Source organism: Chrysochloris asiatica, unplaced genomic scaffold, assembly GCF_000296735.1.
Source record: "Chrysochloris asiatica unplaced genomic scaffold, ChrAsi1.0 scaffold00059, whole genome shotgun sequence".
NCBI classification, from domain to species: domain Eukaryota; kingdom Metazoa; phylum Chordata; class Mammalia; order Afrosoricida; family Chrysochloridae; genus Chrysochloris; species Chrysochloris asiatica.
Window position 1 is genome coordinate 12,069,696 of NW_006408577.1, and position 12,324 is coordinate 12,082,019.

A 12,324-nucleotide genomic window follows, 5' to 3' on the forward strand; every position below is an offset into this window, starting at 1 on the left:
ATACATAACATAAAGCAAGGTTCCTGAAAGGAGTCAAGCTGTCTCTGTACACTTTGCAAACTTTTGTTTGTGAGCAAGATCTCAGGCACTGGGCTTCATTTATCTATACCTAAAATGCTACATTGTTCTTAATTATCACATTCCTATATACTTCCAGGAGGAAGGAGAGCATCTGGGTTAAACTGATTATATTCAGAGGTGGTTTAATGGGGCTGCCACTGATCAACCCAGGGTCTGCGTATGCTGTCCCCAGCACTCTTGCTCTGCCTCTAGCATCTGTTATCATCTCGCCTGACCTTCAATTCATGAGATTTATGGCTTATCGTGTGACCTGATTCACTAGCTGCCACAGCCTCTTGCATCAACAACAGCCTGTTGTTTGATTTGCCAATTTGGTTTCCTCAGTTCCTGAGATCATATGGGTGAGGAGACTCCTCCAGACTGACCTCTTAATAACGGATTTGGGACTTACCAACCTCCACAATTGTGTGAGTCATTTCCTTTGACAGTTATAGGTTACGGGAGACTTTGCAGTATATTGTAGAACCCTGGGATGTGAGAGAGGGGAGGAGTGGTGATTGATATCAAGGATTATGGAGAGGTATAACATATTGCAAAAGTAGGAAATTGGTCCTTCATAGGGACCACACCCTTGCTGATCTTTCTAACAATAAAATTATTCATGCAACTATGATGCTAAGTTCATTGAGTCAGTTTCATTCATAGTGACCCTATATAGAGTTTCTGAGGAGCAGCTGGTGAGTTTGAACTGCTGTTCTCACTCACAGTCCAGTGCTGATCCAAAGCCCCACACCAAGAGTCCTTGTCCAACTATAAACCCACAAAAAGTATATGCCGACCTAAAGAAGCTGGAATAAATAAAAAGAGTATACCATATGATCTCATTTATATTAAATTATAGAAAATGCAAACTTATCTATAGTGGCAGAATACAATTCAATGGCTGTCTAAAGGTCAGGTTGGAAGGAGACTAGAATAAGCTGGAAGGAAAAATTCTAATAGGGCATGAAGAAACTTTTTGAGATGATAGACATGTTCATTATCTTGATTATGTTGAATGCTTTATACAGTTTCATATCTGAATATATAGGCTATGAACTTACCAATTTGTGTATATTTTGTTGTTGTTAAGTGCCTTTGAGTCAGTTCTGACCCATAGCAACCCTGTTTAGGGTTTCTGAAGAGCAACTGGTGAGCTTGACCGCTGACCTTGTGGATCAAACCAACTTTGCAGTCCAGTGTATTAACCCACAGTAATATACCAAGACTCCTTGTGTATATTAAATATGTGCAAATTATTTATTGTTGATAAATTATAGCTCAATAAAACTTTTTAAAAAGTAAAAAGTACTTCCCCAAAGTTACATGGAATTTCTGAAATATTTATGATATAAAACTATGACAATGCATGAACAACTTTCTTTTGCAATAATGTGAAACAAGATTATTAATATTTTCATTTTTCATTTAAGAATGATCTTATCATAGTTAATATGTATCAATTCCTTTTTAAGTTGTTAACTTTGTTGTACTTCCAGGATGTTCTCATAAGAGAAGTTAGTGTAGTTATTTATTGCAAATACTGACTGTGATGGCTATATAGAAGACATGTTAGAAAGTGATGCTAGAAGGGCAAACTCTCAAAATATCCCCTCCAATATCTCTTCTGTACACACATTTTTAAAGGGCAAGATAATGAATGCTCCCCAGGTGAGTAGGAGGGACAGGGATTAAGGAGCTAAGAATAAAATGGATGAAAGGGCAGTCCCAGTCTTTCTCACCCTAGCTGTGGGATTAATTTCTTTCACTAGTATAGGATCCCAATCACCCACAGGAGGAACAGACATTCTTAGAGCAATCTTGTCAGGTTACAATAACTTTCCATCTAAAAGGGATATTGGGTCAAGGTAAGATAAACAAACAAACAAAAATCAAGCAGTCAAAACAACAAACTCTAAAAGCACAGAAGTTTGGAAACCAGATAGACTTGGATTGGAAATCTCAGCATTCACTATCTGGTCCTTGAATTTTTATCTGTGTAATGGATAAGTTGATTGGACCACGAACCACAAGGTTGACAGTTCAAACCACCAGTACCTCTCCCTGGAAACCCTATACAGCATCACTATGAGTTGGAACCGACTCAACAGCACTTATCAACAACAGCAAGAACAATGGATAAATCAATTCCAATACTGCAGAATCACTGTGAACATTGGAGCCAATTTTTATAAGGAATTTAATACCATGGGCTTGGGGAAGATAGCAGTTTGAAATTGTCCAAGCTTTCTCACATTCATTCAGTGATTCAGTCATTAATTTGTATCTTAGCTGATACTATACGTTAGATGCCATATAGATGCTTGAGTCATAGCAGTGAAAAAGGCAGATAGTCCTAAATTTGCTGAGTTTCATTAGGGGAAACCACAATAAAAATGAATGTGGTAAGTGAATAAATTATGTTCTTTGTTGGAAGGCAGGAAATTAAAATAAAGTAAGGGAGATCAGTGGCTCAGGGATATAAAACGGGTTGTAATTTACATAGCAAGGTTCAGAGTCAGGCTCACTGAGCTGGTGGCATTTGGCAAAAGAGATAAAGGAATTAGCATTGTGAATATTTGCGAAAAGAGCATTCTAGGCTGAGAGAAAACTAGTGCAAAATCCTAAAAAGCAAGAAGATGATTGATATGTTAAAAGTCTGTCAAAATATCAAAGAGCAAGGGGAAAATCAGAAAAGGAGATGAAGTACAATAATTGTGTGTGGTGGGAGAGGTGGTGAAGGAGGTGATCAAGTGGTTAGTAGTGATCATGTTGTTGGTGGTCATTAGAGATCAGGTGGTTAGTAGAGATCATGTTGTTGGTGGTCATTGCCATCAAGTCCATTTCAACGTGTGGCTACCCCATATGTACAAAGGAAAATTGCTCTAAGGGATTTTCAGAAACAGACCACCACATCTGTCTTCATTTAGTTTCTGAATGGATTCAAACCTACAGCCTTTCAGCTAGTAGTCAAGCACTTCACTGTTTGTGCCACCCATAAAGCCAGTAAGGACTGGCCTTTTCTTTAAGTGAAGAAACTGGAACATTTTGATTTTTGGTTGTAGGAGTGGGGTGATCATACATGTTTTAAAAGAATCACCCTGACTCTTGTATTAAGACTGAAGTCACTAACTATGAAACAAGGAAGAATATTTTAAAGGAAGACGATAATGGTCAGAAGTAGTGAGACAGTAAAAAGTGGTTGCATTCTAAAAAGATTGTGAAGATATAGAAATATCATCTCTCTTTCCTGAGGACAACAGAGTGAGGGTAGAATCTGTCAGTCCTAACATAAAGAATGGCTTCAGGATCTAATGCCTTCCTATCCAAATGGTAGAATGGGGATAAAGAACAGTAGCAAAGATTCTTGAATAAACATAAGCATAACCTGCAGCAATTTGAAAAAGCCTAAGGGTTAATATCAGCTTGAGGACTAAGATGCACTTGACCCAAGCCATGATATTTTCAATAACCTCATATGCATGCGAAAGCTGGACAGTGACTAAGGAATGGTTGGTTGGTTGGTTATGTGCCGTGGAGTCAGTTCCGACTCATAGCGACCCTGTACGGGGTTTTCGAGGCTGTAAATCTTTATGGGAGCAGAACACCTCATCTTTCTCCCACAGAACAGCTGGTAGTTTCAAACCACTGACTTTAAGGTTTACAGATGTTTTTCTCCAAATTTCTGGGCTCTGTGGGTCTAGATGTCCTGGTTCTCAAGGAGAAACATGTTCATCAGAGGACACATTTGTGTACACAATTTGGGCTTTTTCTGCCAACAAAATAGGAGGTAAAAAAAGCACCAGTTTAATAAGAATAATTGACACTGAATGGAAGCTTAACAAGTTTAATAACAAACTTAACAAGTGTAATCTACCTGATGAGAAGACAGAACTACCATTGCACAGTGGGGACAAGGATCAATACATTTGGCATTCGGGTAGTGATCTTGATTTCAATGCCTTTACATAGTGGATAAAACACAAGTAAACATCTTTATGGTATTCTCTACTTCAGTGACGATCCATCTGATGTCAGAATTTTTCCACGTCCTCTTCTGAATCCTGCTTGAATTTCTGGCAGCTCCCTTATTGAGATATCACAAATGTTTCTTAATTATTTTCAGCAAAAATTCACTTGTATGTGATATCAGTGATATTACTCAACAATTTCCATCTTCTGTTGGACCATCTTTCTTTGGAATGGGCACACAAAAAAAGGATCTCCTCCAATGGATTGGCCAGGTAGTTGCCTTCCAAATATCTTGGCACAGTTACTGAATGATTGCATGGCTGCATCCATTTGTTGAAGCATTTCAATCAGTATTCTATCAATTCCTGAAGTCTTGTTTTTCCCTAGTCCTTTCATTATTACATCTTGGACTTCTTCCTTGAATATCTTCAGTTCTTAATCATATGATAATCTTGAAATGGTTGGGTATTTGGCAATTCTTGTTTTGTTCAGTGACTCTGTGTATTTTTTCTTTGTCTGATGTTTCCTGCATTGTTCAACATTTTGCCAATACAGTCTTTCAATATTGCAAACTGAGGCTTGGTTTGGGTCAGGTACACCTTAGTCCTCAAACTGACATCTTGGCTCCAATGCGTTATATATAAATTGTTGTTTTTGTTAAGTGACATTGAATCAATTCTGATTCATAGCGACCCTGTATATAGTTTCCACGGAGCAGCTAATGGGTTTGTACTGTTTACCTTGTGGTTCACAGTCCAACGCTGATCCTACAGCATCACACCAGGAGTCATGTATATAAATATATATATATATATTACATAGGAACCTGGGTGGTAAAAAGAAGTTTGTAATTGGCTACTACCTGAAAGGCTGGTGACTCAAATTTATTCAGCAGTTCCAGGGGGAAAGTCTTGGCAATCACCTTTCATACAATTTACAGACAGGAAACCCTGTGGAGCAGCTCTACTCTATAATTACATATGGAACTTGTTATTGTTAAGTGCTTTTGAGTTGGTTCTGACTCATAATGACCCTGTATAGGGTTTCTGAGAAGCAGCTGGTGAGCTTGAACCACTGATCTTGTGGTTCAAACCTACCTTGCAGCCCAGCGCATTAACTCACAATGCCACCCTAGGACTCCTTAATGGCAGCTAGTAACCAGCCACTCCTCGGAAACCCTATAGAGGGTGGCTATGAGTCAGAACTGACTGGATAGAACTTAACAACCCAAAACAACAAGAACATTTATTATGCGCTTGCAATGCATAAGCTATAATAAAAATGTAATGGCTTTTTGATACATCAACTCATTTGGGATATAATACACGATTATTTGATCAATCTCTAATCTATGTGTTACTAGGAAGATATTTTGAAGATATGATGTAAGTCTAAAGTCTATATTCAGTTTAATTTAAATAAGGGAGTTTATCCTGGGAAGACTTGTATAAGATAGGACTGCTTCCCACTTATAACAAACTGAATGGTGTTGGAAATCGCATAAGTGTTTGACCTTGACTCTTCTATTTGTTCAGCAAATATTATTTAACAAATAGACACAGAGTTTTGTTTACATGTCACACTTCTATAAGTTGGGGAGTTCCATCTCATAGTGACCCTGTATGGTGTTTCCAAAGAGTGGCAGCTGGATGTGAACCCCCAGTCTTGTGGCTAGTGGTCCAGTGCTTTTGGTTAGTGCAATACCAGCAATGAATAAAATAGAAAAAAATTCTCTCCTCATGGATCTCACATCTTAATTGAGAAAGAGGACAATAAAAGTACTGGTGACATGATGTGGGATACAGAACTGGACTGCAAGATTGGTTTGAACCACAAGCTTGGTAGTTGAAACTCACCAGCCGCTCCTTGGAAACCCTATACAGGATCACTATGAGTCAGAACCGATTCGATGGCACTTAACAATAGCTACAACATAAGTGAATGAGTGAGTGAATGAAAGAATTTCTAAGAAAGCAATAAAGTTATAGATTGAAGAAATTAAAATACAGAGTGATGTAATTGAAAGCAATATGGGGAAAAATAATTCAGGTAGAAAAGTGGTTCTTGGAATCTCTGCTATAAGATGTACAAGTTTGCCAGAATAGACATGAAATGGTATCAGTTTGATCACCTTTTACAACATTAGCAAAATTAATCCCGAAAGTTCATATGAAAGACAATAGAATTGACTTTAGAATCTAAGGAAAATCTCCAAGTGACAGTCCAAGCCATCTTCCCACTCCCTTAGCTACAAATGCTTTTCCCTCTTCATTTACATCAAGATTGGTCTTCACCTTACATCTCAACTCTCTTTAACAGTTTCATTAAGTAAATAAGATAAGAAAAATAAAAGCATCAAATGAATGAATGAGTAATAAAATTTTAAATACAACCAACTCCCAGCTATAGTAGATACAATGGATGGAGTGGGGAAGCTGCTTGTTAATAAGATCTGGTTATACTTTAAAATCTCCATTATAAGGTACTTCTTTTAAGAATTCCTTTTGTCTTTTCCCTTTACCAATGTTCTACATATTAAATGTGTCCACCTTTCTTTGCAGTCATTAATCAAACAGTTAAAAAAAAATGTAAGTAATATATGCAAATTTAAGCATTTTTAACCAAGGTTTTTCTTGTGCCATGAGAAGATGTATGTGTGTTTACCTGTAGAATCAGCTATTTATAAAATGTTTTAGTAGTCTTACCTGTTGTTCTGTTATTTTCTCTATTCTTAACTACAGATAAAATAGTATACATGTAAAGGAATAATTTACTTTTCCAACAAAAAATTTCTAGTTAAAATGCAGTATGTTCAAAAAAACTTAAAACCTCATATACATTTGTACAAATCAGTATGAAAGATAATACTCAATTACACAAACAATATCATGTACAATTAAAATAAAAATGAGCAAGCTCTAAACATATCAATGTTGATAAATATCTAAAATATGTTGAGTATGAAAACTAAGTTCTAAAGGTTTATTCACATTTGGTTTAAATTTAAAATCTAAAGAAACAATAGTACAAATACGCAATATATATAGAAAATGCAATATATATATGTATATATTGTTGTTGTTGTTAAGTGCCGTCAAGTCAGTTCTGACCCATAGCAACCCTGTATGGGGTTTCCAAGTAGCAGCTGGTGAGCTTGAACCCCCAACCTTGAGGTTCAAACTGACTTTGCAATCCAGCACATTAACCCACAGCACCACACCAGGACTCCATCCATATGTATACATATATTTAGTGTTGTCCAGTAGGTTCTGACTCAGTGACCTACTCATGGCAAATTGAGTTGTTGACTCACAAGGCTGTGGAAGCTGGCAAATTAGGTAAGACCACTGGTTCAAGTCACAATATGATATAACCCAGAACCCATTTTCCACTGGCTTCCAGCTGATGTCAACCAAAGGAAAGTACTGTCCTGAGATCATAAGACAGAATAAAGTGAGAAGTCAGGGTATATCTCCTTGCACTCTCCAACACGTAACCCTCTACCTATGATATCATTTGCAGCAATGGCTAAATGTTCTTTATGGTACCATGTCCTACCAGACAACCACTCACTGATTGAATTGTTTCCTGCTCTGCCTAAATTGCATTGTTAGCTTCCACCAAATAGCCTTGGCTCCTAAGATCCAGTAATATGGCCTTCTTGTTTTGCCCTTCCAGTTTGAAATGGTATCAAATTTATGTTCTTGGAAATTTTTGTATTGTCTCACCTTCTTTTGTTTGACCTCTCAGTTCCTCTTCCACCTGTACATACACTGTGCTAAGTTTGTTCTGTTTAAAACCTGAGAATGGTTTCTGTTTATCTGACTTGACTATGACTGATACATTCAACACTGTCACAAACAAAAACAAACCAACTGGTATTTCTATTACTAGAGATGTAGAATAGGCATTAAATTGCTAACCTCAAGGTCAGTGGTTCAAGACTGTAGGAGAATCAATGTTTTTTAGTTATGATGTTAGGGAAGATTATTGAAAGTACCATAAACTGTCAGAAAAGAAAACAAATCTGTCTTGGAAAAAGGACAGTCAGAGTCAGAATGCTTCTTAAAATTAGAGATGGTAAGACTTTGTCTTTCTTAGTTTGATCATGATGTTAGGAGAGCTCAGTCCCTAGAGAAGAGCATCATGATTAGGAAAGTGGATGGTCAGTGAAAAAGAAGAAGACCCTCAATTATATGGATTGACACAGCAGCAGCAACAACGGGCTCTAACATAACAAAAATTGTAAGGATGGCTCAGGACTGTGCAGTATTTCGTTCTGTTGTGCATAGAGTCACTATTAGTTGGAACAGATCCGATGGTACCTAACAACAACAACATTCAATTCAAGGGTGAGACCCAAACTCCCAGACCTTTTTATAATCTGTACTTGTTAAGTGCTGTCGAGTCGATTCCGACCCATAGCGACCCTGTACAGGGTTTCCAAGGAGCAGCTGGTGAGCTTGAACCACCAACCTTGCAGTTTGAATGACTTGGCAGTCTGACGCATTAGCCCACAGTGCCACACCAGGACTCCTAACCTGTACTTACATATCATTTTAAAAAGTCATTCCTTTACTTATTTATCATTCATGCAACAAATTATGTAGTAAGCATCTGCTACATATACGCCTCATTCTAGGAGCTTAGTGTACAGCAAAGAACAAAAACAAGTTACTATTTCAAGAAGCTTACAGTACCAATATATAAAGTGTTATAAAATTAAATAATATAATTATTATTTGGTTGTAAAAGTAACTTATGAATGATAGTGGAACACTGTCAACATCAGAATATTGAATATTGAATACAGAAACATGTTGAAGTGTACCAGAGCATTGTCAGATACAGTGCTGGAAGATGAACCCCTCAGATTAGAAGGCACTCAAAATGTGATTGGAGAAGAGCTGCCTCCTCAAAGTAGAGTTGACTTTGATGACACAAATGGAGAAAAGCTTTTGGGAACTTCATTTGCTGATAAGACACAACTGAAAATGAGGAGAAACAGCTATATCCATTAATAATATGAAGTGGAATGTATGAAGTATGAATCTAAGAAAATTTGAAATTGTCAAAAATGAAGTGGACTGCATAAACACTTATATTCTAGGCATTAGTAAACTGAAAAGAACTGGTATTGGCCATTTTGAATCTGACAATCACATGGTTTACTATGCCAGGAATAACAAATGAAAGAGGATTGGTGTCACATTCATCATCAAAAGGAACATATCAAGATTTGTCTTAAAATACAATGCTATCTGTGATACGATAATATCCATACACCTACAAGGAAGGCCAGTTAGTACCCTTATTCAAATTTAAGCACCAACCACTAAAGCCAGTGAGGATGAAATTGAAAAATGCTACCCAGTTCTTTAACCTGAAATTGATCAAGCATACAACCAGGATGTATTGATAATCACTGGTGACTGCAATGCAAAGGTTGGAAGTAAAGAGGAAGGATCAGTAGCTGGAAAATATGGCCTTGGTGATAGAAATAATGCTGGAGATACCATGATAGAATTTTGCAAGATCAATGACTTCTTCATTGCAAATACCCTTTTAAACAACATAACAGATGATTATACACATGGACCTCACCAGATGAAAAACACAGAAATCAAATTGAATACATTTGTGGAAAATTGGTGGAAAAACTCCATATCATCAATTAAAATAAGGGGCAGACTGTGGAATAGACCAGCATGTGCTCATACGCAAGTTCAGGCTGAAGTTGAAGAATATTAAAATAAGTACACGGGAGCCAAAATATATCTGACTTAAATTTAGAGATCATCTGAAGAACAGGTTTGATGCATTAGACACTAAAGACCAAAGACCAGAAGAGTTATGGGATGACATCAAGAACATCATACATGAAAAAAGCAAAAGGTCAATAAGAAGACAAGACCGAAGGAAAAGACCAAAATGGATGTCAGAAGAGGCTCTGTTACTTGCGCTCCTGTGTAGAGATGCTAAAACAAATGGAAGAAGTGAGGAAGTACAAGAGCTGAACAGAAAATTTCAAAGGTCAGCTTGAGAAGACAAAGTCAAATATTATAATGAAATGTGCAAAGACCTGGAGTTATAAAACCAAAATGAAAGAACATGCTCAGTCACCTAGCAGACATAGCAAACTGTCCCTCATCTGATTATTCAGCTATGCTTGTTAGTAATCGCATACATGGGCCCTGGATATCCACAGATAAATGTAAAAACCTTCCCTAAAAGCCGAGACTGTAAATTCCAAAAAGGCAAAGTTCCCCACCCCCCGCCTCCCAAAAAAGGAGAAAAGCCAAAGAGGATAGAGAGAAACACTGTTGACTGATGATGTATGGAGGGGATTGCAATCAATGTAATGAAACAAGTCATATGAATGGTTGAATGTGAAATTGATGATGTGCCCTGTAAACTTTCACTCAATCCGCAATAAAAACCTTAAAAAAACAAAACAAAAGAAAGAACATGCTCAGCATTTCTCAAGCTGAGGGAGCTGAAGAAAAAAATTCAAGCCTCGACTTGTGGTTTTGAAGGATTCTATGGGCAAAATCATGAATCCTTAAAGTGTTCAAAAACAAAGATGTCAGTTTGATGACTAAAGTGTACCTGACCCAAGCCATATATTATCAATAACCTCATATGTATGCAAAAGTGGTACAGTAAATATGGAGGCCTGCAAAAGATCTGATGCATTTGAATTAAGGTGTTGAAAGAGAATGTTAAAAGTACCATGTACAAACAGATCTGTGTTGGGAAAAATTCAACCATAGTGCTCCCTGGAAGCCAGGATGGCCAGACTTCATCTTTCATACTTCAGACATATTATCAGGAGAGTGCAGTGCCTGAAGAAGGATATCATGTTTGGTAAAATGGAGAGTCATAAAAAAAAAACACGGAAGACCCTCAATGAGATGGATTGGCACAGTGGCAGCAGCAATGGACTTAAACGTAGCAATGATTGTGAGCTTCGCGTCAGACTGGGAAGGTTCCTTCTGTTTCACATAGGGTCACTAAGAGTTGGTACCAACTTAATGGCTCCTAACAACAACAACAAGAGTTTAAGTGTTTATTTTCAAAATGTGTCAAAGCTAGTACTGCATGGGATGAATTAGTTCTTCTAGAAAATTTTGGGTTCAGTACCAGGAGAAGAGCCTCATGCTAAGCAGCCAAACAATCCAATCCTTCAGCAAATTTACCTGTTTGATCTGTTTAGAAGATTGTAAATGACTTATGGATGGGAACAAACATCTATGTACCCAGAAGAAAGCCAAATTTGAATGCATAAACATTATAAGATTTTATTAAGACCAACTAAATAGCTCTTCCTTTCCTATAGTAATTTTTCAGCGTCCTGAAGTATTTCTTATTTATATTGCATAGTTTTTAAAAGTGGCATTTTGAGCCAATAAATTTACTGTACAATTTCATGCACAAAAATTTGAAATCTTAGTTAGGTTATAGCCACTTCAGAATAGAGTGTATTCTTTAGGTTATCTTTCCCATTCTCCCAATCTCTTCCATGATGTCATTACTTTCTGCCATCATTATTTTCTTTATCAAATAGATACGGAAAGCATAAACTGTATTAGAGAATGTGCTTATTGCTAGAGAAATAAGGATGAAAAAGTCACCATTCCTTACAACAAATTTTAAGCTAACTAAGTCTATTATTTACCACAAATTTACTTTAAAAGAAGAGTCAAATTACAACAAATTTCTATACTGAAACAAAAGAAATACTACAGTAAGTATATGGAAATTATAGATCACAGACAGAAAAACAACAACAACAACAAAATGACATTCTATGTTAAGAGAAAAAATGCTAACAGATATATAACAGATGATATGATTGTTAAAACTAAATCTTGCAATGCAAATAAACTGATGCTGATAGAGTTGCTAATTGTCCTGGTGTGGTGCTGTAGGTTAATGCACTAGATTGCAAAGTCAGTTTGAACTGCAAAGTTGGTGGTTCAAGCTCACCAGTCTCTCCTTGAAAACCCTCTAGAGGGTCACTTTGGGTAAAAACCGACTTAACGGTACTTAACAACAACAATTAAGGACAGGAAATAACTCACTTCAGCATTTATTTATGTTTTTAGTGTGGGTTACCTGATTACTATTTACCATAGATTTTCTTGAATTTAAAGATTTTAGTTTTATTTTATATTTGAAAAATACTTTCACTGGCACAGAATTCTAACAATTATTGTCTTTAATAATTATTTTCTTTAGTGTTTAATTTATCAAATCTGTTTTTTAGATGATGTCTAAATTCAAGTGGGA